The sequence below is a fragment of the Gossypium hirsutum genome, chromosome D11, assembly GCF_007990345.1.
Source record: "Gossypium hirsutum isolate 1008001.06 chromosome D11, Gossypium_hirsutum_v2.1, whole genome shotgun sequence".
Lineage (NCBI taxonomy): Eukaryota > Viridiplantae > Streptophyta > Magnoliopsida > Malvales > Malvaceae > Gossypium > Gossypium hirsutum.
The window spans coordinates 31,567,899-31,595,855 of NC_053447.1; the positions used below are offsets into that span (position 1 = coordinate 31,567,899).

General features: G+C 35.2%; 1 pseudogene; it reads left to right on the plus strand.

Moving 5' to 3' along the window:
* Nucleotides 1-24,100, plus strand: part of LOC107913379 (probable mannitol dehydrogenase) — a 49,604-nt pseudogene extending 25,504 nt beyond the window's left edge.
* The last annotated feature ends 3,857 nt before the right edge of the window (nt 24,101-27,957 follow it).

Below are 27,957 nucleotides of genomic sequence, written 5' to 3' on the forward strand. Positions count from 1 at the left end.
AAGAAGTGTACGAGCAGTTCCAAATAAAGCATCATAATTCCTCGCCCTATCGCCCAAAGATGAACGGGGCTGTTGAAGCAGCTAACAAGAACATTAAGAGGATCATTGGGAAAATGACTGAGACATATAAAGATTGGCACGAGAAACTTCCATTTGCTTTGTTTGCATATCGCACATCTGTGCGAACATCTACGGGAGCAACTCCTTTCTCTCTAGTCTATGGAATGGAAGCTGTGCTACCTATCGAGGTTGAGATCCCCTCTCTGCGAGTATTGGTGGAATCAAAGTTAGAAGAAGCAGAATGAGTTCGAGCTCGATATGATCAGTTGAACCTCATTGAAGAAAAACGTCTAAGGGCAATTTGTCATGGGCAAATGTACCAAAAGAGAATGATCGCAGCCCATGACAAGAAGGTACGACCAAGAGAGTTCCATGAAGGAGAACTCGTTCTGAGAAAGATTCTCTCAATACAAAAAGACCTGCGAGGAAAATGGGCACCAAATTGGGAAGGACCATACGTTGTAAAAAAGGCATTCTCAGGAGGAGCTTTAATCCTTACCGAGATGGATGGGAAGGAGTTACCGAATCCGGTGAATTCGGATGCGGTGAAGAAATATTATGCTTAAGATGAAAACCCGAAAAGGGCATCTAAAAAAAAGGGCGAAAACTCGAAAAGGGCGTCTTGATTAGTACAAAAAGATTAGGATGAAAACCCGAGAGGGCGTCCTAATGAAACAAACCTGGCGGTCGAACGATAGGTCAAGTAGTGAGACTACAGTATTTGAAGCACTTCTGAAAGCTCGAAATTTTCTACGCAAGAAGCCATGCTCGAAAAGATTATTGATTGAGGAAGTGGAAGAGTTCATGTGTTGAATATCTAGAGCATTTGTATCCGTTGAATACGACCTTTTCTTTCTTTTTGACATTTTTACTCTCATTGGTTAACTTTCTTTGTTTGCCACACTTGAAATAAAGGAATATGAGATATCCTTTGTGTCCCTACCTGACCATTTTCATGCATCTCATTATGTGTTTATTTAATGATAAATAGTGAAATGACATACTCTAAACAAAAGAAATGTCAAGCATTACCCGGATAAGAATTTGATAAGTGCAAGATCTTCAAAGCAAGAACAAAGTTTAACCAAGGGCAAAAAGGGGATATCTGAGAAACGTCGATTACTCATAAAGCTCGAAGACAGGTATGAGGCCTGAAGAGAAGGTCGAGAATCAAAGCAATGAACGCAGATCCTCAACAATCATGGCGAAAATGACATACGACCAATATGCTTAAGGAGCACTGCATAATCATGTAGGCATAAAGGCATTTAAGACAAACATGTGCATATCATGATGACATCATGCATGGCATATACAGGTAATCCAGTAAAGCAAGAAATCTTGAATGAGAGTCGCACTGAATCAAAGGAAAAGATACCCGAGTTCTACCAAAGGACTGGTTTTGGTATTTTGATGTTTAATATTCATTGCTTTCTAATCAACTCATATTGCGAGAAATGAGTTGAGCCTCAAGATACGTTGAGGTATTTTTAAATTTTTTTAAAAAAAATCAACTCATATTGCGAGAAGTGAGTTGAGCCTCGGGGCACGCCGAGGTATTTTTAGTTTATGTTTTAAATTGACTCATATTGCGAGATGTGAGTTAAGCCTTTTAATTTTTGTTTTTCAAAATCAACTCATATTGCGAGAAATGAGTTGAGCCTCAAGACACGTTGAGGTATTTTTAAATTTTTTAAAAAATCAACTCATATTGCGAGAAGTGAGTTGAGCCTTGGGGCACGCCGAGGTATTTTTAGTTTATGTTTTAAATTGACTCATATTGCGAGAGGTGAGTTAAGCCTTTTAATTTTTGTTTTTCAAAATCAACTCATATTGCGAGAAATGAGTTGAGCCTCAAGACACGTTGAGGTATTTTTAAATTTTTTTAAAAAAAATCAACTCATATTGCGAGAAGTGAGTTGAGCCTCGGGGCACGCCGAGGTATTTTTAGTTTATGTTTTAAATTGACTCATATTGCGAAAGGTGAGTTAAGCCTTTTAATTTTTGTTTTTCAAAATCAACTCATATTGCGAGAAATGAGTTGAGCCTCAAGACACGTTGAGGTATTTTTAAATTTTTTTAAAAAAAATCAACTCATATTGCGAGAAGTGAGTTGAGCCTCGGGGCACGCCGAGGTATTTTTAGTTTATGTTTTAAATTGACTCATATTGCGAGAGGTGAGTTAAGCCTTTTAATTTTTGTTTTTCAAAAATCAACTCATATTGCGAGAAATGAGTTGAGCCTCGGGGCACGCCGAGGTATTTTTAGTTTATGTTTTAAATTGACTCATATTGCGAGAGGTGAGTTAAGCCTTTTAATTTTTGTTTTTCAAAAATCAACTCATATTGCAAGAGGTGAGTTGAGCCTCGGCTCACATGCTGGGGTATTTTCAATTTATATTTTTTTCAATCTATGCTTCTCAAAAATCAACTTATATTGCGAGAGGTGAGTTGAGCCTCAAGGCACGCTGAGGTATTTTCAATTTCTGCTTTACTAATTCTACTTTTCAAATCAACTCATATTGTAAGAGGTGAGTTGAGTCTCAGGCCACACGCTGAGGTCTTTTCAAATTCTGTTTTTAATTTATGTTTTTTTAATTTCTGTGTTTCAAAAAAAAATCAAAAATCAATCAACTCATATTGCTAGAGGTGAGTTGAGCCTCAAGACACGCTGAGGTAATTTCAGATTCTGTTTTCAAAAATCAACTCATATTGCGAGAAGTGAGTTGAGCCTTGGCTCACGTGCTGAGCTATTTTCAATTTCTGTTTTTTTTCAAAAAAATTCAACTCATATTGCGAGAGGTGAGTTGAGCTTTTTAATTTCTGCGAGAGTTGAGTTGAGTCTTTTAATTTCTGTTTTTCAAAAATCAACTCATATTGCGAAAGGTGAGTTGAACCTTCAGTCACATATCGAGGTATTTTCAAAATCTGCTTTTCATGTTAAGTTTCAAAAAATCAACTCATATTGCGAGAAGTGAGTTGAGCCTTGGCTCACGTGCTGAGCTATTTTCAATTTCTATTTTTAATGTCTAGTTTTAAAGAGTCAATTCATATTGCGAGAAATGAGTTGAGCTCAGGATCACATGCCGAGTAAAGAATAAATATTGGACAATTGAACAAATTTTAGTGCTTTTAAGTCTTTGCACTATCCTTGTTTCACAATGATGAGCAAAGAGGGGCAGTTGTAAGCACTAAATTTTTGTCCGACTAGAATTTGTGTTTAATTTTCAAAATTTCAAAAAAAATTAAAAAAATAAAAATTGCATTTTGACCCCTAAACTTTTCTTAAATTTCATTTTGACCCTTAAACTTTCTTTAAATTTCATTTAGACCCCTAAACATTCATTAAATTTCATTTTAATCCTAAATTTTCTAAAAATTACATTTAGCCCCAGAAGTTTTGCTGCATTTGTGATTTGGTCCTTCAGACAGGTTACGTGATTTGGGGCACCCATTTCCCAGATTTTCAGGCCACAAACATGGGTGGCTGCTCCTTCTTCACCCACTACCTGCAAAATGAAGCAAAAATCATCTATAAAAGGGGCTTTTAACCCAAAAAAAAAGGGACCCCACCCCATGAATCTCCAAAAAAAAGTTTCAAAGAGAAAAAAAGCTTCAAAAATAAGAAAAAAGGGGAGAGAAAAGAAAGGAAAGAGAAAGGTCCGGTGGAGTCGACGGTGGCAGCTCGAACGGCGGCGTGAAAGAAGCGACGGTGTGGGGGGCTCGGTTTTGAAGAAGAAGAAGAAGGAAGAAGAAGAAGAAGAAAGAAGAAAAAAAAGAAAAAAAATTTTAACAGTCGGGTCAAACCGACCTGAACCGGGTATAACCCGACCCAATCCGGCAACCCAACCCGACCCAGCAAGCCCATTAGCCAAGCCCAAAGTAGCCCAACAAAAAAAAAGAAAAAACAAAGCAAAAAAAAGGGGAAAGAAGCAGCAAAAAAAAAAGGGCAGGCCAACAATAGGCCCAATTCCAGCAGCCCAACAAGCAGCCAACAAGCCACCAGCCAGCAGGCCCGCGCAGGCCAGCCCAACAAGGCAGCCCAGCAGAAAAAAAAAGGAAGAAAAAGAAGAAAAAAGGAAAAAGAAAAAAAGAAAAAAGAAAAAAAGAAAAAAGGAAGAAAAAGGGGGTTCAATTTTAGCAACCCGTTCGGCGAAGCTCGTGTTTTAGATTTTTCGATAATTTTATTTATTTCTCTTTTAATTTAATGCTCGTATTTTTATGTTATTTCATTTTAATATTATTAGCATTTTATGCATTTTATATATTTTTATATTTTTGTATTTTTATTTACAATTTAATTAAATTTTAATTTTACTTTATTTTAAATAATTTTAATAAATAAGGCAACGAATCGGTTTAGCATCGAGTCACCGAATTCATCGCTATGTTGGGTGGATATTGATAGCTCGTGTTAAATTCGGGACGCCCTTTTAAAAATAAAAAATATTCAAAAATCCCCGTATTAAGAAAATTTCTCATGTTTTAATAGAATCCCGATTAAATATCAAATTGAATCGTTTTGACACTAATTCGTCGATTTCATCGCCATGTTGGGGGTGAATATCATCGATTCGTGTTAAAAACGGTACGTTTTTAAAAAAATAATAAAAATAAAAAATTCGTGTTTCAAGTCTTCGGATTTTCAAATATCACTCGTATTTCAAAATTTTCAACTTTTCGCATTTTCAAGAGTTTTCGTGTTTCAAAAGAAATTTCCGCGTTTAAAAAAAAATAATTTCGTATTTCAAAAATCCTCGTGTTTCCAAAATTTTGCGTGTTTTAAAAATCCTCGTGTTTTCAAAAATTTCAGTGTTTTGAAAATTTTTGTGTTTTTTTTTAAAAATCTTGTGTTTCATAAATTTTCGTCTTTTTTAAAAAATAATAATTGTTTTCAAAAATCTTCGTGTTTTCAAGATTTCGGTGTTTCAAAATTTTTCATGTTTTCAAAAAATTTTCTCGTGTTCAAAAAAAAAATTTCATGTTCTTTTTAAAAAAAAAAAAACTTTCGTGTTTCAAAAATTTTCACGTTTTCAAAAATTTTCGTGTTTTCAACAATTCTCATGTTTCACGAATTTTCGCGCTTCAAAAAAAATCAGGTTTTCAAAAAAATTCGCGTATTTCAAAATTGTCGTGTTCTCAAAAATTTTCGTGTTTTAAGAATTTTCGTGTCTCTAAAATTCTCGTGTTTTAAAAATTTTTCTTGTTTAAAAATAAAAATAAAAATTGTTTCAAAAAATGTTCGTGTTTTAAATTTTTTGTGTTTTGAATAAATTTCTCGTGCTTCAAAAGTTGTCGTGTTTTAAAAATTTTCATGTTTCTAAAATTCTTGTTTTTAAAGAAATTGTGTTTCCAAAATTCCCGTGTTTTGAAAAAAAAATTCTCGTGTTTCAATCGGATCACGATTAAATATTAAATTGAACTCATATTTTTGAAAATTAAGATAACACGCGTTTAACAAGATACCAATTTTGGGCGTCGCGAGGGTGTTAATACCTTCCTCGCGCGTAACCGACTCCCGAACTCGAATTTTCTCTGGATTCTTACGTAGACCTAAAATTACCTCTTTTTTAGAAAATTTAAAAATAAAATTTTCTTCTAAAAGGAGAATTTATTAGGTGTCCAATCACACCTATGAAAAAATATCGGTGGCGACTCCCTTTTCAAATAGATCGAGATTCTGTTTTCAAATTTTCAATATTTATTTCGATTAGCGCCCGTGCCCAATTTTTAGGTCGCTACTGAAATATAAGAGTTATTCTTACTTAAGTAATGTAAGATATTTAAGAAATGCTAATTTTATATTAATTTTAGTTCATTTACATTGTAATAATTTTATTTTATTTTGTGGTTACTCTATGTATATTTGTAATTATACTTTCAAGTCATATAATTTTTTAAATATAGGTTTTATTTTAATTTCTCTCGACCAATAAGAAATAGAGGGAAAAATGGGATGAAATTTCCCTTGCAACTCACTTCTATCTTTACAACCCATGATTCCTTCTCTCAAGAAATTATCTTTATCTGCTGCGGCCTCTCTGGATATAAAATTCATGGTTTTCCGCAAAGAGATAAAAGAGTTACAAACTCCATCTAACCAAAAGCTTAGAGAACAGGTTGAAGACATTAGAGCAACACCCAACCCACACGTTGAAACATACAAATAGCGAAACCACACATTAAATCTCAACTTTTCACCTTAAAAATCAAATGGGAAATAAGTGCAGTTTCAACTTCCAGGAGAAGCGGCAGATCATAGATAATTTTACCCCACAAGTTTGGTTCGCTGTAATGGAATAGAGCTGTAATTGAATAGAGCTGTAATGGGATAAAGCTGTAAACAGTAATTCAATTGTTTGGTTGAATGGAATGGAATAGAACTGTAATAGTATTCTTGTGTTTGGTTGAATGAGATGATGTTGTAATAGCATAAGTAAAAAAACTAAAATGACTAGAATACCCTTAGCAGAATTTTTTTTAAGTAGATGATTGTTGTTATTATTTTTAAGTTTTAATAGGATTAAAAAATAATAACTAATTTAATCATTTTTTAAAATATAATTATTATTAAAATATGAATTAATACATATTATAACCCTTAAACTAGATATTATTTATTTATTTTATTAATACATATTTTGTATATCTAAATTAATTAGATTTAATAATAAAATAAGAATATTATGATAAAAATTAATATCAAGAGATATTTTTATAAATTATACTTCAAAGATTAATTTGTTCAAAATTTCTTGTGGGTATTTTTTTACATACGTACTATATAAAAAATGCATGTATTTATATTTTAAAAAATTATTTTTAAAATTGATTTAACACCCACCTAATTATAAAAAATTTAATATTATTTTTTAGTGTTTTTATTTCTCTCTTTTTTTTATCGTGCCTCTCTAAACTTCATCATCACTATTAACCATTCATGTAACGGCCCAAAAATATGGGGTCTTTAAATTTTTGATATCTGATGCATGTAGCTTGTTTGCTTTAATGGCTAAATTTGAGTGTGTTTGGGAGTGTGTGAGAAGTCTTGGGATCAAACCTAGGCTCTAGCAAAATTTTGGATTTTTCTCTTTAGGGAACCTTGAATCTGGTCGGAAGGTCTTAAGAATAATTATAGGGGAAAGGAGACACAAGGAAGCTTGTGGTCCAGTGGTAGTGGGGTGTTCATGGTGGTAAGGGAACTCAAGTTTGAATCCCTTGGCATGCAATGAGTATTTATTTTAACTCCTAGCAGCAAGAGAAGTGGAGTTAGACTAAAATTCTGCAATATGAGGTTTGAATGGGTTATAGAGAGATTGTAGGAGTAAGTTATGGAGTGGATTATGGAGAGATAAGGGGAGAGAATCAAGGAAGTGGGAGAGTGTGGGAGTGTGGTGTTGTTTGGGGGGTTTTGCTTGTGCATTTTCGGCCAGAGGGACTTTTGGTGGCATTTTTCGGCATTTTGGTGAGTTTGGATGACCAATTTTCCTCTGTGTCTTTTGGAGTTTCTTTTTCTCTTATTAAGTGTTCTTCTTTTTCTTTTGCACCGACTTTGAAACTGACCATTCGTGCATTTTCGGTTCTTTCGATTTTTTACTTGCAATTGTCTATTTTACTTCTGACATATTTGCACCTACATCTACCGAAGCCGTCATTCTTCTTCCTTTTTTTTCTCTAAGGCCGAACCTATCACCCTAGTCTAGCGAATTCTTTCTCTTCTTCGGTTTGTGACTAAAAACTATTTTCTCTCTGTTTTGATTTTGCAACGACTCTGACAATCGGTAAGTGATCAAAGGCTACTCTCTGCTTCTTTTAAAACTGAATGCTCCGGTGTGCTTCTTTTCTTTTCTAAAATTGAATAGCCTCATTAACTGATTATTGTCCCATTCTTTTTGTACTGCACTCATTACGTTTTCTAAGGTCTTTCTCGAGGAGTGGCGAAGTGTGGACGGTGGGGAGAAGAGACACTATCATCATTAAATGTCCAGTAAGGTAATAAGTTTACCTCTTGTCTTTGGGGATGGTCGAATATGCCTAACCCCTTTCTAATCGGTTCTTGTCTGTAGCTTAGGGAAGCAGCATTGGCTTGTGATTGTTTCTGAACCACGAACTTTGAGCGTTTAAGGTCACCCTCATTCAAACAAGGTAAGAGTGATATGTCGGATTAAATGCTGCTAAGAGGGTATTGCCCTAATAATTAAGAACTAACATTAGGTCTTGGTGATGCTAGGTGGGGTACTCGTAGATCTTGAAGCGACTCTGCAAAAAGGTGTGTAATCACACCCTTTCTCGACTGCTTATCGGTAAAAGCCGAATAATCGAAAAAGACGGCACTGTGACCATAATAGTGTGCGAACGCTCGCGTGGTAAACCAAAACCACGGTCACGGTGTTGACCAAAATACCCTCGATGGGTAAATTACCAAAATACCCTTGATGGGTAAATTACTGAAATACCCTCAATGGGTAAATTACAGAAATATCCTCAATGGGTATATTACCGAAATACCCTCGATGGGTAAATTATCGAAATACCCTCGATGGGTAAATTACTGAAATACCCTCAATCGGTAAATTACCGAAATACCCTTAATAGGTAAATTATCGAATTACCCTCGATGGTAAATTGCCGAAATACCCTCGATAGGTAAATTACCAAAATACCCTCAATGGGTAAAGTATCGAAATACCCTTAATGGGTAAAGTGCCGAAATATCCTTGATGGGTAAATTACCGAAATACCCCCGATGGGTAAATTACTGAAATACGCCCAAAAGGGTAGATTGACCGATATAACCCCAGTAGATGAAATGATTGATATGGCTTTTTGATATTTATTTAACTTATACTAGGTATGAAATATTGCATGTACGTATAATTCATGACATGACATACTGCATGGGTTGGGTTTCTGTTATGAAGTACTGTTTCTGGTGGCTCGGCCACAATTACTGTTATTGGTGGCTATGTCACATATATTGTACTGGCTGCTTGGCTGCGTTTTTATTACTAGTAGCTATGCTGCAATATTGGTGTGTGGGCTGGGTGGGTCGACTTTGCCCTCACATGGTGTGTAGGGTTGGTACGGGTGCTGTGTTGGGCTGGATTGGGGTGGGTTTTGCATATTTGCACCATATTGATACTGTAACGAGCTTAGACACACACTATTATTATATTGGGCTAAGGCCCACACTGTTATGATATTGGATTGAGCTAAGGCCGACACTGATACTGGAAAGGGCTCGGGCCCAGTTTGTTACTGTTTGCTAGGGGCTTATACACTGAGTTCTCCTAACTCACCCTTTTCTTCTGACTGTGCAGGTAATCCCCAACCTTAGTTGATTTGGAGTTGCGAGGGACTTGAAGGTAGCCACATAATCGCTAGTGTTTTTATTCTAGACCGGTTTCTTTTAAAGTTTACTTTGGTTTGTTTTTATGTAATAAGGCCTCTTGTATTTTAATTTTCTTTTAATTGGGTTTTATTTATTTATTTTGAACTGCTTAATGGGTACAAAAAAATTTTCACAACAAACATTAGTTTTCAAGACAAACACGTATTTTTAACTACAAAATAACCTTAAATGAAGTAGCTTCTGCTAATTTAAACCTCCAATAACAAACCGTTTTATCGTATGGTGGTTTGTATAACATACCAAATGATTCTAAAAAGTAAGAACAAATTGGATTTTTACTGAATGATTTTCTTCGTTAGACATCGATTACATAGAACACTTCTATGTGACAAGTCAGATTCGGACGTAACGCCTAGGCCGGGTTTGGGGTGTTACATTTAGTCGTATTAGAGTCAGGTTGCAAAACTCGGCTGTGGAATGGGTTTTCAAAATTTTGTATTACAAGAGGTTGGTGTCAATTTATGAAGTGTTTTGAGGTATTTTTCTGGAAAGTGTGGCACAACAAGTCTCCGACGCCAAATCTTTAAGTTCTCTAATTTTGATTACTGATATAACAGCGAAACTTTAGACAGAGGATATTTGAAATCGTAGGAGAATGTAAACTGTTGTGAGATTTCGATCTGCGAGAAGAACCCCCTCAAGACTATTTTTCATAATACATTAGCTAATAATTACTAAAATTATAAGTTGATGCATAAAACTTTTTAATCAGATAAGCGCATATCGAAATGAGCATAAGGGGTACTCACGGAAGGGGTACACGGGGCTGCGGTAGAGGCCGAGGAAGAGCTCGAGCTAGATCGTCAGCATTGGGCCATATACCTGCTAGGGAGGCACCAGCCTCACCAGTAACAAAGGCGGGATCATATGATTGAGCAGCTAGGGATGATGTTCTATCCCAAGCAATGCTCCATGTTCTAGAAAGAGTTGTTAGAGCTAGTGCTGGTATAGCCCCAAATGTGGCGGAATACTGGCTAGAGGTGACAAAACGAATAATGGACGATCTTGACTATACCGTGGAGCAAAAATTAAAAGGGGCAGTGTCATTACTGAGAGATGAGGCCTACCAGTGGTGGCTTACTATGAGAAAGGGTACGGAGGCTAATCGTGTGACATGAGATTTCTTTAAGGTAGCATTTCAAGGAAAGTATATGGGCGCAAGCTATGTGGACGCCCGCAAAAAGGAATTTTTGAGCCTAACCCAGGGGAGTAAAACAGTGGCTGAATATGAGGCAGAATTCTTGCGTTTGAGTCTGTATGCCCGAAGGATAGTAGCAACTGAGTATGAACGTTGTGTACATTTTGATGATGGTCTTTGAGATGAGTTGAGGGTATTGATAGCTCCGCAGAGGTAGCGAGATTTTGCTGCTTTTGTAGAAATGGTAAAGATTGTTAAAGAAGTGAAGCGCTCGGAGCGCCAAAATCATGAAAAAGATAATGGCAGGAATAAGAGGAATTTTGGGCCCTCAGGTTCTTTTGAGAGGTTTGTTAAGAAGGCCAGGTTTGATGAGTCGGTTCGGATTGGAGTCCCTGTTGCTATAACTAGGCCACAATTTTATGCTGATTGTGGAAGATCTCCCCAGGGTGAGTGCTGAAAGAAGACTGGGGCATATTTTAGATGTGGGTCCATGGATCATCGGATTAGGGATTGTCCTCAGAGATCGGTTCAGATATAAGCTGCAGGAGCGGGTCATGTTCAGCCAAGGAGAGGTGGTCAGCAGCCACTGAGAGGCCGTGGGCAGGTTAAAGGTGGAAACGGTTTGAGGCGAGGTCGTGGAGCCCTAGGTAGGGTACTGGTAACACTGTAATGAGACAGCCAACTCTGGTGTATGCTACTCGTCGCCGAGAGGATGGTGACGCTCCTGACGTTATAATCGGTATGTTCTTAATTCATAATGTACCCTTTATTGTTTTAATTGATATTGGGTCTACACATTCGTATATTGCATGCACTGTGTCGGGAACTTTGGGTATTCAGTTCAAAAATATTGTTAGTGGGATAACTGTGATGAGTCCACTGATACAGTTGGTAAGGGTAAATAAGTTATTCAGATATGTGCCTCTTGAGGTCCAAGGAGTAGTTTTTCCAGCAGAATTAATGAATTTTTCGTTTGGCGAATTCAACCTTATTTTGGGTATAGATTGGCTGGTGAAACACCGAGCTAGATTAGACTGTGTTGCTAAACATATGATATTAAAGACTATTGAGGATGATGAGGTAACTGTGATTGGGGAACGAAAAGACTTTCTGTCTAATGTGATTTTTGCTTTAAGGGCCGAAAAATTGGTTCACGAGGGATGCATGACATTTCTAACCTATGTTAATGCAATTGTTTCTGAGGGTCCTTTTATGGGAGATATTAGAACTGTTAAGGATTTTTCGGATGTGTTTCCTGATGAGCTTCTTAGGTTGCCTTCTAACCGCGAGGTCGAATTTGGTATTGATCTCTTACTTAGAACAGCTTTGGTGTCTATCGCCCCGTATAGGATGGCACCAAAGGAGCTGGTGAAGTTGAAGGCCCAAGTCTAAGAACTGTTGGATCGAGGATTCATTCGACTGAGTGTCTCCATGGGAGCACTAGTATTGTTTATAAAGAAGAAAGATGGGTCCATGCGTATGTACATCGATTACCGATAACTTAATAAGTTGACTATCAAGAATAAGTATCCTTGTTGATGATAGATGATTTGTTTGATCAGTTGCAAGGAGCTTCGGTTTTCTAGATCTTCGTTCTAGGTACCATCAGTTAAGAGTTAAGGAGGTTGATGTGTATAAGACTGCGTTTAGGACTCATTATGGTCATTATGAGTTCCTAGTGATGCCATTTGGGCTGATGAATGTACCTGCTGCCTTTCTGGACTTAATGAATCGAATATTCCAGCCTTACTTGAATCGATTCATGGTAGTCTTCATAGATGATATTTTGGTGTATTCGAGAACTGAAGATGAACATGACGCACATCTTTGAATTGTTCTGTAGATTCTATGGGAGAAACAACTGTATCTTAAGTTCAGCAAGTGTGAGTTTTGGCTACGAGAAGTGATATTTTTAGGTCACATGGTGTCTGCCGAGGGGGTTAGGGTTGATTCTCAAAAAATTGAGACTGTACTGGATTGGAATCCACCAAAGACTGTATTTGAAATTTGAAATTTTTTGGGTCTGGCAAGGTATTATAAACGTTTTGTTGAGGGGTTTTCTTTAATTGCTATACCATTGACTAAGTTGTTGCGTAAAGGGTTACCGTTTAAGTAGACGGATAAGCAGCAAGAAAGTTTTGAGAAATTGAAGAAAGTTCAGACTGAGGCCCTTGTCTTAATACAGCCAGAGTTAGGAAAGGAATTCACTATCTATAGTGACGCATCACATGTTGGTTTGGGTTGTGTGCTGATGCAGGAAGGTAAGGTGGTGGCTTATGTGTCTCGGCAGCTTAAGCCTCACGAGGAGAATTACCCCACTCATGACTTGGAGTTAGCTGCGATGGTTTTCGCATTAAAAATTTGGAAGCACTATCTCTACGGTGAGAAGTGCACTATCTATACTGACCATAAGAGTCTTAAGTACCTCCTCACTCAAAATGAGTTGAATCTTAGGCAGCAGAGATAGATAGAGCTGCTTAAGAACTATGATTGCTTGATTGAATACCATCCTGGTAAGGCGAACGTGGTAGCTGATGCGTTGAGCCGTAGGGCTGTATCTAAATTGAGAGGGATGTTTGCTCGTCTTAGCCTGTTTGATGATGGTAGCTTGTTGGCTAAGTTGCAAGTTAGACTGACATGGACCGGACAGATTAATGGTCAACAGTTGTAGGATGAGTCACTGGTTCCTCATTTTCGTCAAGTTGAGAATGGAAAAACTTTAGATTTTGGGTTGAATAATGAAGGAGTACTGTGTTTCCGTGGAAGAGTCTGTGTACCGAGGGATAATGATTTGAAGTAGTCTATACTATGAGAGGCACATAGTAGTCCTTATACTATGCATCCAGGAGGGAATAAAATGTATCAAGATCTACGTGAGTTATACTGGTGGTCGGGTCTGAAACGTGAAGTAACTGATTTTGTGGGTAAGTGTTTAACTTGTCAGCAAGTGAAGGCTGAACATCAGTTACCTTCAGGGTTACTCCAGCCAGTTAAAATTCCACTTTGGAAGTGGGAGAGAGTAACCATGGATTTTTTGAGTGGGCTACCCTTAATGCCTACCAAAAAGGATTCGGTATGGGTCATCGTTGATCGACTGACTAAATCTGCTCATTTCATACCAGTCCGTACTGATTTCTCCTAGCAGAAGCTGGCTAAGTTGTATGTTGCTGAGATTGTAAGACTGCATGGTGTACCAATTTCTATTATATCTGATAGAGATCCTCAGTTTACGTCTCGTTTTTAGAAAAAGTTACACGAAGCTTTGGGTACAAGACTGGACTTTAGTATTGCGTTTCATCCTCAGACAGATGGTCAATCTGAGAAGACGATTCAAATACTAGAGGATATGTTAAGGTGCTATGTTTTGGATTTTCGAGGCAATTGGGAAGATTATTTGCCACTAGCAAAGTTTGCGTATAATAACAGCTACCAGTTCAATATTCAAATAGCACCGTACGAGGTGCTGTAGTCGTAGATTTCGTATGCCTACTTGTTGGTTTGAGTTAGGCGAGCAACGAGTTCTGGGGCCAGAGTTAGTTTCTGATATTGAAGAAAAGGTAAAACAAATTTGAGACCGTTTGAAGGAAGCATCTAATAGACAGAAGTCCTACGTGGATCTAAAACGCCAAGAGATTGAATTTTCGGTGGGGGACTATGTATTTCACTAGGTTTCCCCATAGAAAAAGATATTGAGGTTTGGACGGAAGGGTAAGCTTATCCCTAGGTTCATTGGGCCTTACCGTATACTGAAGCGTGTGGGATCGGTTGCATATCAGCTTGAGTTGCCTCCACAGATGGATAGGATTCACATGTACTCCATGTCTCCATGCTAAGACGTTATCGTTTTGATCCTACTCACATTGTTCCAGTTGAGGAAATCGAAGTTAGGCCAGATCTGACTTTCGAGGAAGAACCAGTATAGATTTTGGATCGTGAGGTTAAAGTACTAAGGAAGAAATCTATTCCCTTAGTCAAGGTGCTATGGCGTAATCATAGTTCAGAGAAAGCTACATGGGAACCCGAAGAGGTGATGCAATGACAGTATCCTCTTTTTTTCTAATCAAGTAAATTTTGAGGCTAAAATTTCTTTTAGGGGGTATAATTGTAACGCCCCAATTTTTGATATTTGACGCATGTAGCTTGTTGTCTTTAATGGTTAAATGATTTGAGTGTGTTTGGGAGTGTGTGAGAAGTCCTGGGATCAAACCTAGGCTCTAGCAAAATTTTGGATTTTTCTCTTAAGGGAACCTTGAATTTGGCCGGAAGGTCTTAAGAATAATTGAAGGGGGAAATGAGACATAAGAAAGCTTGTGGTCTAGTGGTAGTGGCGTGTTCATAGTGGTAAGGGAACTCAAGTTTGAATCCCTTGGCATGCAAGGAGCATTTATTTTAACTCCTAGCAGCAAAACAAGTGGAGTTAGACTAAAATTCTGCAATGTGAGGTTTGAATGGGTCATGGAGAGATTGTAGGAGTAAATTGTGGAGTGGATTATGGAGAGATAATGGGAGAAAATCAAGGAAGTGGGAGAGTATGGGAGTGTGGTGCCGTTTGGGGGAGGTTGGGAGTGTGGTGCCGTTTGGGGGAGGTTTTGCTTGTGTATTTTCGGCTAGAGGGACTTTTTGTGGCATTTTTTTGGCATTTTGGTAAGTTTGGATGATCAATTTTCCTCTGTGTCTTTTGGAGTTTTTTCTCTTCTTAAGTGTTTTTCTTTTTCTTTTGCACTGACTTTGAAACTGACCATTCGTACATTTTTTGTTCTTTCATTTTTTACATGCAATTGATTATTTTCTTTCTAACATATTTGCACCTACATCTACCGAAGCCGTCACTCTTCTTCATTTTCTTTTTTTTCTAAGGCTGAACCTATCACCCTCGTCTAGAGAATTCTTTCTCTTCTTCAGTTTGTGACTGAAAGCTCTTTTCTCTTTGTTTTGATTCTGCAACGACTCTGACAATCGGTAAGTGATCAAAGGCTACTCTCTGCTTCTTTTAAAAATGAATGCTCTGGTGTTCTTCTTTTCTTTTCTAAAACTGAATAGCCTCATTAATTGACTATTGTCCCATTCTTCTTGTACTGCACTCATTGCTTTTTCTAGGGTCTTTCTCGAGGAGTGGCGAAGTGTGAACGGTGGGGAGAAGAGGCGCTATCATCATTAAACGTCCAGTAAGGTAGTAAGTTTACCTCTTGTCTTTGGGGATGGCCAAATATGCCTAACCCCTTTCTAATCGATTCTTGTCTGTAGTTTTGGGAAGCAGCATTAGCTTGTGATTGTTTTCGAACCACGAGCGTTGAGGGTTTAAGGTCACCTTCATTCAAACAAGGTAAGAGTGATATGTCGGATTAAATGTTGCTAAGAGGGTATTACCCTAATAATTAAGAACTAACATTAGGTCTTGGTGATGCTAGGTGGGGTACTCATAGATCTTGAAGCGACTCTGCAAAAAGGTGTGTAATCACACCCTTTCTCAACTGCTTATCGGTAAAAGTCGAATAATCGAAAAATATGACATTGTGACCATAAGAGCGTGTGAACGCTTGCGTGGTAAACCTAGACCATGGATACGGTGTTGATTAAAATACCCTCGATGGGTAAATTATCAAAATACATTCGATGGGTAAATTATCGAAATACCTTCGATGGGTAAATTACCGCAATACCCTCGATGGGTAAATTATCGAAATACCCTCAATGGGTAAATTACCAAAATACCTTCAATGGGTAAATTATTGAAATACCCTCGATTGGTAAATTACCGAAATACCCTCGATGGGTAAATTACTGAAATACCCCTGATGGGTAAATTACTAAAATACCCCAGAAGGGTAGATTGACTGATATACCCCTAGTAGATGAAATGATTGATATGGCTTTATGATATTTATTTAACTGATACTGAGTATGACATATTGCATGTACGTATAATTCATGGCATGGCATACTGCATGGGTTGGGTTTCTATTATGGAGGAAGTACTATTTCTGGTGCCTCTGCCACAATTACTGTTACTGGTGGCTATGATACATATACTGTACTGGCAGCTTGGCTGCGTTTTTATTTCTAGCAGCTATGCTGCAATATTGTTGTATGGGTTGGGTGGGTCGACTTTGTCCCTACATGGTGTGTAAGGTTGGTACGGGTGGTGTGTTGGGCTGAATTGGGGTGGGTTTTGCATATTTGCACCATACTGATACTGTAACGGGCTTAGGCCGACACTGTTATTATATTGGTCTAGGGCCCGTACTATTCTGATATGTATTGGGCTAAGGCCCACACTGATACTGGAAAGGGCTCGGGCGCAGTTTGTTACTGCATGATAGGGGATTACACACTGAGTTCTCGTAACTCACCCTTTTCTTCTGATTGTGCAGGTAATCCCTAACCTTAGTTGATTTGGAGCTGCGAGGGACTCGAATGTGGCCACACAATTGCTAGTATTTTTATTCTAGACCAGTTTCTTCTAAAGTTTACTTTGGGTTGTTTTTATGTAATAAGGCCTCCTGTATTTTAATTTTATTTTAATTGGGTTTTATTTATTTATTTTGAACTGCTTAACGGGTACAAATAAGTTTTCACAACAAACACTATTTTTTTCAAGACAAACACGTATTTTCAATTACAAAATAACCTTAAATGAAGTAGCTTCCGCTAATTTAAATCTCCAATAACAAATCGTTTTACCGCATAGTGGTTTTTATAACGTACCAAATGATTCTAAGAAGTAATAACAAATTGGATTTTTACTGAACGGTTTTCTTCGTTAGACTTCGATTTCATAGAACACTTCTATGTGACATGTCAGATTCGGCCGTAATGTCTAGGCCAGGTTTGAGGTGTTACAACTCATCTTCTTCATCTAATCTTTTCTCTTAACATGAATTGGAATCAATTACGTGACAGTCGACCACCAGTGGTGCCATCGTCCACTATTTTCATCTGCTCTAAAAACCACTGATTTAAGCTTCTTCTTTTTTTCATCTTCTTGTTTTCCCCCTTTATTTATCTATTATTTGTAAGAAAAATGGGTAAGAAAGCTTCCCTCTCCAAATCACATTTTATAGATCTATTATTAAGAAATGGGTTTTAGTTTTAGTTTTTTTGTTTTCTTCTGTAAATTGATTGAGAGTTGAAACTGTTGAGAAATGAATTTTTATTCTTTCTTGTTGTGTTCTACAAATTCATGGAGAGAAGAGAATTTTACAGATCTATTATTAAGAAATGAGTTTTAGTTTAAAATTTTTTTTTATTATCTTCTTGGAAATTGATTGAGAGTTGAAAGTGTTGAGAAATGATTTTTTTTTCTTTCTTGTTATGTTGTAGAAATTGATGGAGAGTAGAAGAGAATGAGGAGTAAGATTAAAGTAAAAACAAGATGGAAACAGAAATGGGTTTTGCAATTTTTATTTTTGAAGCTTTTGAAAATGACTGAGAGTGGGTTTGAAAACAAATACTAGGTAAAATTGACTAAAACAAAAATTTTCTATTCGGTAAATTTAATGAATAGAGAAGGAATGGATTCCACTGAATAACCCATTCAATGAACCAAACTATTAAATTACTGTTCGCCACTGAATTTGACCTGAATGGAATGACTATTCATGCCAACCAAACCTGCTGTAATAGTACGACTTAAAATCGCGTGTTTGAATGATTTACAAATATAGGAAACAATCAATTCATATATATATAGGAAACATAATAATTTGATAGAATTCATCTACTTCACTATTATTTTTAAAAAATATATTTTTTTTTAAATTTGATTTAAGATTTAAATATTTAGTATTGTTTTTATAAATATTTTTGTGAAATAAAATTTTTATTTTAGATATGATGTTATAAAGTAAAAAATATATGTTTAAATAATGTTTAAATTTGTTAATATTATGATATTTCAATAAAAAATAAATTATTGTAACTTATTATTAATATTTTAATATATAAAATATAATTTTTAAATATTTTTAAGAAATTAATATTAATTATTTTTAAAATTTAATTTGAACGTATAAACTGTATTTTAAAATATTAAAATAAAATCATTACAAATTTAAGTATACTAGTTTCTAATATTTTGCACGTTTAATTTTTACTTAATTTTTGAGTAACATATTTTAATTATTGCTACCTATCATTAATAACCATAAATTCTCTTAATTTTTAAAATTATATAAAAAGTGAACTATAATGCTAATTTGAAAAAGAAATTAAAAAATTGCACCAATTGTAATAGTTGATGATAAATAGGAAAAATATATATACTAAATTAATAAACATATTTAATAATAGCAGTTACAACATAATGATTGAAATTTGACTTTCTTTTCAAACTCACAAAACAGTTTTTCCCTACATCAAACAAATAACATATAGGTTAAAAAAAAACAATTTATATGCCACAATATAATCAATCTCCATTTTTTGTATAGGTAAATTTTCATATATAAGAAAAACAATTTTTTCTTATATTTTATGCTTAGAGTTCTATTCAAGTAGCAACTTTATTTTCCATCCATTACATTAGTAAAATTAAAAAAAATTAAAACAACTTTTTTTACTTAATTTTTTAACTAATTGTATTAATCACAATTTTTTCCTTATATATTATGCTTAGAGTTCTATTTAACTAATAACTTTATTGTTCAAATTAACATAACTTTTTTAACCAATAATTCTAAATTAAATTACAATTATTTTTAAAGTTAATTCAGTAATATGATGACGGTAAAGGGTATACTTGTTGGTTCAAAAAATTTTCCTAACTTGTGTTTTCATATATATTATAAATAAGTTATATATTTGAAATAAATTTTAATAGGAAAATAATAGTATAACTTAAGCATTACATAAAATACATTGAATTATAAATAAGGATTAAAAATATCATTTGACTCCAAAAGCACATCCACAAACACAAAAGCTAAAAGATGTTTTTAGTTCGGGTTCAAAAGCTTTTTGACTCCAAAAAGATTTTTGTTTAACATTGTTTATGGCTCCAAAAGCGTATTTGATTCCAAAAGGTAATTTTGAAAAGTAATGTTAAACAAACACTAAAGACTTGTTTGGAAAACACGCAATAATTGAATGAAAGTTTAATTACTAGGGTTGTAATTACTCTCTTTTGTAATTACAAAGAATTGAAAATTCCCTAGATGTGTTTGGTTGATAGAGCATAATTATATCGTAATTTCATATGTCATGTTTGGTAATACAAATTGTAATTACATAGTTACATAATTTATATTTTTAAAAAATATTAAATACTATAAAAAATTATTAGTATGATAAAAAAGAATTTATAAGCAAGTAACAAAAATTAAAAGCAAATCATCATATGTAGTTTTATGTAATAAAAATAATTTATAACATGATTACCAATAAAAATGGTAAGAAAAATAAACATCATATATAATTTTACCTAATTGTTTTAGTGCATATTTGTTGGGCTATTCTCTCTTTAATATTTAACATATGATCCTTATAATAATTTGTTGGTCTTTGATCAAGTTCATCATCATCATCTGAATTTGAATCTACACCATTAATATTATCAAGATCTGTTGGGTAATTTCACCTATGATTGAAGTTATGAAATATGCAACATGCTAGTGTCATGGGGCTAGAGTTTTCGTCTCGCGATCCGTGCGGCCTTAGGTGATCTGTTCGTCCAAACTCGCCTAAGTCAGCCTTTACTCAAGTGAGGATTCCTTAAGAACTCCTCCAAGGCACCAATTGAAGAGCGGAAGCGATTTATGCCAAAAGAAGCTAAACCAAAGAACAACAGAAAGCCACAGAAAAGAATGCACACAAGGTGTTTGAGTAAATGCTCTCAGAATTCTATTACTCTTAAGGATTCAACATACAATGGAATGAGTACAAATGAGGGGGAGGCTCTCTATTTATAGTTGAGCTCCCCCAAAACCGACGGTTAAGATACATTTACATCGACGGACAAGATTAACCATATCCCTTTATTTTAGGGATTTACAAGATATGACATATCAAATCTAATTTAATCTTTACAAGATATGATCCCCTCTATCTTCTAAGATTAGTTACCATATTAGCCTAAATTGCCATGTCTTCATTATCGAGCCAACCAGGCTTCAATCTGACAGGCTTCTCCAATAGTTTTTTGAATTGGGCCAGCTCTCGTGGGCTAAATGTTCCCATCTAATCGATAGACCTCTATGGGGTGCATCTTGTGCAACGGTCACGGGCTTTGCACTTTGGCCCGTGACACTAGTACTATCTAACATTGTTTTCTTTATACTATACTAAGGTGATGTTAATATGAGAAACAAAAAAAAAATTTAGGGGGCGAAATTAAATTGTCTATACCTTTATAATTTTTAAAGGATTAAATCAATAATTTTTTTTTATTTTTAGGGGGAGCCAAAGTACAATTTTACATTTACTAATTTAAAATTTAAAAAAAAAAACTTAAAGGGCCAAAATGCCAAAATTTTCATTTTAGGGGGGATCGGGGCCCCTGCCAATCCCCTCTAAATCCGCCTTTGATGAGAAATGTTATTTTAGAACAACAAATTATTTTCAACCACCTTTTGAATATTTGAATATCTCAAATTAAAGAGTTCAAGAAATATCTTGTCTAGCACCATTTTGTTAAATGATTTGACAAAAAAAAGTTTAAAAATTAAAAAAGAAAAAAACTTAAATAGAGGACTAAAATAATTTTTTTGATAAAATTAGAGGTTGAAATAAATTATTATGTCAAAATATTTTTATTGTATCATGTTTTATATAAATGACATCATAGCAGGCTTACCGGGGGGCGGGGGAGTAATAGACGAAAGAAATATAATAAAAAGGTGGTTAAGTAATTACATGATAGCAGACTCAAATAGCAAGCCGTTCAGGAGTGCTAATTTGTTTGTGAAAAGGAAATTTTGGATTATCATAGTGATTTTAAGTAAAGAAAAATAGGTAAATAATTTTTATTTATTTTAAAATAAATTATTTATATAATTCTAAAAATATTATATTTATTTTTCTTATCTTAATTTAATATGTTGGGTTAACTTTTTGACATCAAACTTAATTTTTTTATTACATTTCAATTTTTATTTTACAATTGAAGTTGGTCCATTTTACAATAATTGGTATTACAATAATTTTTATTTTTATTTTTATTTTCATATCATATTTTATAATTAAACTAGTTTTTACTGCCTGGCTATGCTCGGGTTTAAATATAATTATAAAAAATTAATTTTAATTATATTAATCATTATTATTAAACATTATAATTATAAAAAATTTGAGATGAATTGATATGCAACATATGAGAAAAATTAAAACACTATACGATACCAAAAAAAAAACATAAACACAAAATGAATATATATGAGTAGTAAGGCCACCTCAAAGAATGCAGTCTAATATTAAGAAGTAAATAATTTAAATAATGTGGATTAATTCGTCTACATTCCAATAAATCAAATATAAACCCAAAATCGAATGCCATTGGATGTGAAGTTAGATGTTTAAAAATATTATTTAAAATTAAAATAAAATCATTTTTATTTTCTAACACGCTAAACATGAATCACTCAATGAATTAAAATATAGATAAACCCTTTTTAAATACACATTCTATAATTATATATTAAATTAAAAATGAAAATAATGATATAATAAATTAATTTTCCCTGAATTTCATTACTATAAATTTTTTTGAAGGATATTACTATAACAAACTATTCAAATAATTGTAAGTAATACATAAATACTGGCATACAAAAATAATTGAAATGCAATATAAAAAAGTATAATGAGTAAGATATGAATACATAAACATATCAATATATATAACACAAATATTTACAAACAAATCTGAACATGTAAAAATTAAGATTTTATAATACTTTAAACATAAAAATACAAAATTTTAATACATTTTCTTTTTTTTTTCTCTCTTCTTCCTTTTCCATTCATCCACCCACAATCTCAAACGTAAAAAGAAAAGCAAAAAAAGCACACTTGTCACCTCAAAACATCTACAGTGTTAGCCTATGTATCTTCTTTTTTATAGTTGTTATTTTCATATCATATTTTATAATTAAATTTAAAATGTAATAATTCAAATTGATTTCAAAACAAATATTGTTGAGGCCCGACTCTTGAAATGAAGTAATTGAAAGAAAAACAAATGTATGAAAAGAAAAGAAAAAAAAAAGCTAATGAGAGGAGGGATCCCGATAAAAGATGTAATATATCTGTCTCCAACCAGATAAAGACATTAAAATAATGTCGATCAATGACAACTGAAGTTGACATAACTGTAAATACAAGGTTATCATTTCCCCCGCACTATTCAATGAATTTTGCAGACATGAGATAGTTGGTGAAGTGACAGAGGTGTGGAGCAAAGTAACCAAGTTCAAAGTTGGAGATAGGGTTGGAGTCGGGTGCATTGTGGGATCATGTCAGTCCTGCATGAATGCGCCAACGATCTTGAAAACTACTGCTCAGGGGTGATCCTTACCTCTGGGGCAAAGTACCATGATGGAACTATTACTTATGGAGGCTACTCTGATTGGATGGTGGCCGATGAACACTTTGTGGTGCTCATTCCAGATAATTTACCTCTCGATGTAGCCGCTCCTCTTTTGTGTGCTGGGATTTCAGTGTATTGTCCACTGAGATATTATGGACTCGATAAACCAAGTTTGCATATTGGTGTGGTTGGATTGGGTGGGTTAGGTCATCTGGCTGTGAGATTTGCCAAGGCTATGGGGACTAAAGTCACTGTAATCAGCAGTTCTCCTAACAAGAAGAAGGAAGCTATGGAAATTCTTGGGGCTGATTCCTTTTTGGTTAACCGAGACTAGGATCAGCTTCAGGTTCCTATTTGAATGCTCAAATTTATAGCTTTTAATGTTAAAAAAGAAAGTAATAATATTTGTTGGTTGTTTAGGCTGCGATGGGAACAATGGATAGTATACTGGATACGGTATCTGCGAAACATCCTCTGCTGCCATTGCTTGAGCTGTTAAAGAAACATGGAAAGGTTTTTCTTGTTGGAGCTCCAACGCAAGCACATGAGCTACCGGCATTTGCTCGGTGGTAGAATACAATATATAATTAGTTGTTGTTAAGTTTGGTAGTGAGCAATTACTATGACATTAAGCTTAAATGTTTGATTATGGCAGGGAGGAAGCTAGTTGGTGGAAGTGTCATTGGAGGGATGAAAGGGACGCAAGAGATGCTTGATTTTGCAGCCAAACACAATGTGAAGCCGAAAATTGAAGTTGTGGCGATTGATTATGTGAACACTACCATACACGGCCTTGAAAAAACTAATGTTAAATATCGATTTGTCATTGATATTGAGAACACATTGAAGCCATCGTCTAAGTAATATGGAATTAAAGTTGTACGTTATAATATAATATTATTTGTATTGCATGCATATGAATGGATGTTGGAGATATTAATCACTACTATAAGTTTTTGTTGTAATCAGATTTGGGCTTGTTCAACTTTAATGGATATATTCTACAAAAAAACTTTAATTGGTATGATTTGTTGTGGCAGATTATACATAAATCATTTAATATTATGTTGAAATAATAAACCGAAAGAAAATATTAAAAAGAACTCTTAAAGTTGAGGAGAAAAAGTGCTCTCAATAACTCACTCAAAGGAAAATGAAAAAAAGAAATTGCCTTTGTATTAATTTAGATTAATTGCCTCCATTATATATCCTTCGTGACACGATTTCTACATTTGCTTATTTATGTTAGTCTTGTAACTTTTTGTATTAACTTGGACTAATTGCTTTGACCATGATGTTGTTGTCAATATAAGTTAAAGAGAATATAAGATATGTCCCCTCATTTCACTTGAGATAATGAATCTTCTCTAAACCACTCTATTGCCTTTGTATGTCTTATGCTATACTCAAATATCTTACCTTAAATATCCATAAATATATGCCCATTTCGTAATGGATTAATGTATAACATTTGACATAGAAGGAGAGTTAGTGTCATAAGTCTAAGGATTACTTACACTGACAGATGAAAATATTTTCATAAATACTTGAATGAAATACCAAATGGAACTCTCATAATGGGTTTCATATTCAGTGTACTTATTCTTGCAACAAGAACCCACATATTATCCTTAAGCATCTTGTGCTTCAGCTCATGAGATCAATTACATGCATCCCATTTAACACCTTTCACCCAAGTTCATACAATAACCTGAGCAAAGGATGCCACATTTGAGCATTACAAGCGCTAAACTTGAACATCATCTAATTCAATTCATTTAAACCAAATTAATCCCATTTGAAGTGGTTCGGGTGATTTCCAAGCTATCTTCAAAGTTTGGTTGCAATCGGGGCACATTTTAAACACTTTTGAAGCAAAACTGACCAAATTGGGTGGTTTAAAGTAGTTGTTTCGATACAACCATGTAACACCTCTAAACCGGCCTAGACGTTATGGCCGAATCTGGCTGTGTTACGAAAAAGGGTTTTAAACTATATCTTTTAAGTTAAAACGTACGTTTTATTAGTTTACCAATCGGAGTCTTAATATCCGAAAAAACTTGAGTTTATAATCTTATTTGAAACAATTTTAAGTTATCAAGAATTTGCAGCGGAAGCTTGAAAATCGTTTTATTCGAAACCAAGCTCGTGTTTCCAAAAACTGTTTGTTAAAACCATTCGTTTGCGTAAAGTGTTTTTGTCAATGTTGCAGAAAAGAAAGCAAAACAAAATCCGAATCCAAAAGTTAAAACCATACAGTCCAGAGAGTCCAAAAAATTACAAACTCCCAAGAAAAATTAGATTTTAAAATAAATTCGATATTACTAAATAAAAATAGTTCTCTGTCGAGTGGTCACCGTTTAGCCTCCATCGCATCGACCTGCCTAAGTCTGTGGATTACCTAAACAGAACAGACAAACATATGCGAGTTTTCATAAACTCAGTGTATAACCCAATAGAAATAGTCATGCAACATACACAGAATTTCATATACAGTTAGATACAGATTCGGACCTAAGTCCATAACAGTAACAGATATCAAAATCAGATAACAGATCAGACGTACAGAATCCTACCCCCATCCTCTACACACCATCTCCGTCCATCCCATCACACCATGTGGGGTTAAAAATACCCACCCATCCCTACACCATATAGTGTCGATGCTACACATAACAGATAATGTGCAGTCAAGCTCCCAAAATATAGGCGAAAGGTCGCTGTACAAATCACTTCCTCTACAAATACCAATTCTACCTCAAACACAGATACAGAATACATATGCAAAAATAACAAAATAAACATGCTTAACATGCTCGTATGCAGATACATACTTAACAATATAGTCAGGCATACATATCAGTTTCTACTCAAATCAGATTATCAGAGTATTAGATCACATGAAATAGGGTTTGGTTAGCCTTTACCGACCCTACGATAGGTCCATAGTCAATCGGAATGACCCGTGCAAACTTAGAGAAAATTTAAGAATTTTGGGTCTGCATGCCCATGTGGGCCCACACACCCAGAATGGCCTTGCCCGTGTGACCCACATGGCTTGGCCTAAAATCCACACGCCCAACCTGACCTAGCCCCTGTAGCCCACACGGCTACACCCACACTGTTACACGACCGTGTCGAGCGTACGACCACACATTCGTCAGTCACATGGTCATGTCTCTCACACGACTAGCCACACGACTGGGCACATGCCCGTGTGGTGTCGACAGCCCCCTTTTTAAACTTTCGCCAAACTTTGATGTTTCGTGTTTAGGGTACACACCTGGTACGATTTTGATGCTACTGCCAACTTGAGCCCACTAGAACCTAAAAATCGACGTCACATACTCCCCAAAACCAGTTTTAATCTATAACTAAACTGAACCAACAAAACCAACAATAGTAAAATCTAAGTGTTCGATACTTACCCAACTTCTCGAACAAACCCGACTATGATTCTATAGAAGGAGAATTTCGTTCCTCACGATTTGCTGCCAATGGCCCAAAACCATATTACTGAAATGAAAAGGATAGAATCGATTTAGAACAGCTAAAGAAAAATGATTCCCTAACCTACACAAAAAAAAACCACCCATTACACTTACCAAGCTGCACAACAACATCGAAAAACTGGAATACCAAGATTGAACGACAAGACTGCAACAGAATTTAGAAGGCAAGGGAAAAAGGAAATTTTTCCAATTAACAGAAAAAACGTCAAACTTGGGGATTTTTGGAGGTGAGAGAGAAAAAGAAGATAAAAATAAAAATTAAAGAAAAGAAAAAACAATGTCACAACATATCCCTAATTTTCCTCCCACTCTCCGCTAACCCACTAACTCTCAACTACCACAGAATTTTGGTTCCTTCAAACCTCTATCAAACACCCGAAGCAAAAATTATCACCCTCGTTCACGCAAGGATTCAAACACAAGACCTCTAGCACACTAATTCCTTACCACTCGAACCAACAGACTCATTCTAATATAAGTTAACAAAGAATATTATATAAGCCCACCCAGCAGGGATAATGCTAGGATTAAAAATAACAAAATTTGCTAAAAGTGAAACTTGAACCCTAGACCTCACACACACACCTAGAAAACTTAGCCACTGAAATAAATACACATTTATGTTAGGATTTATAGAAACATAAATAAATTATTCAGGGCGTTACAACTCTACCCTTAAAAAAAATTCGGCCTCAAAATTTACCTGATTCGAACAGATAAGGATATTGCTGATGCATCGAGTCCTCAGGTTCCCACGTGGCTTCCTTAGTGTCATGATTTTGCCATAGAACCTTTACCAACGGTATGGACTTCCTCTTTACAACCTTAATATCTCGATCCAAAATTTGAACCGGCTCCTCCTCAAACGTCAAATCTGATCTAATCTTGATCTCCTCAACATAGATAACGTGAAATGGATCAGACCGATACCGCCTCAACATTGAGACATGAAACATGTCATGTATATAGTCTAACTTTGGAGGTAGCTTTAATTAATAAGAAACCGGTCCCACACCACAAACAAGCCCCTAATCTCCTCCAACACTCGCTCGGATGGCGCCTACCACAAGGCTAAATCCCAGTATGAGCAACAGGAACTCCCACTCTAACAGGTCCATCAGTTCTAACCCGTTTCTTACGCCTCTGAACAGAACTAGAGGGCTCCAAATCCCTCTTATTCTTGCCTCTCTCACGGTCGCTATTATGGCACTCCACGCACTTAACCTCTTCGAAAATCTTCACTTTCTCCACCAGAACAAAAAACTCATGCTCCCCCTGCGGAGCAATCAGAACCCTCAGACTATCCCTCAAACTGT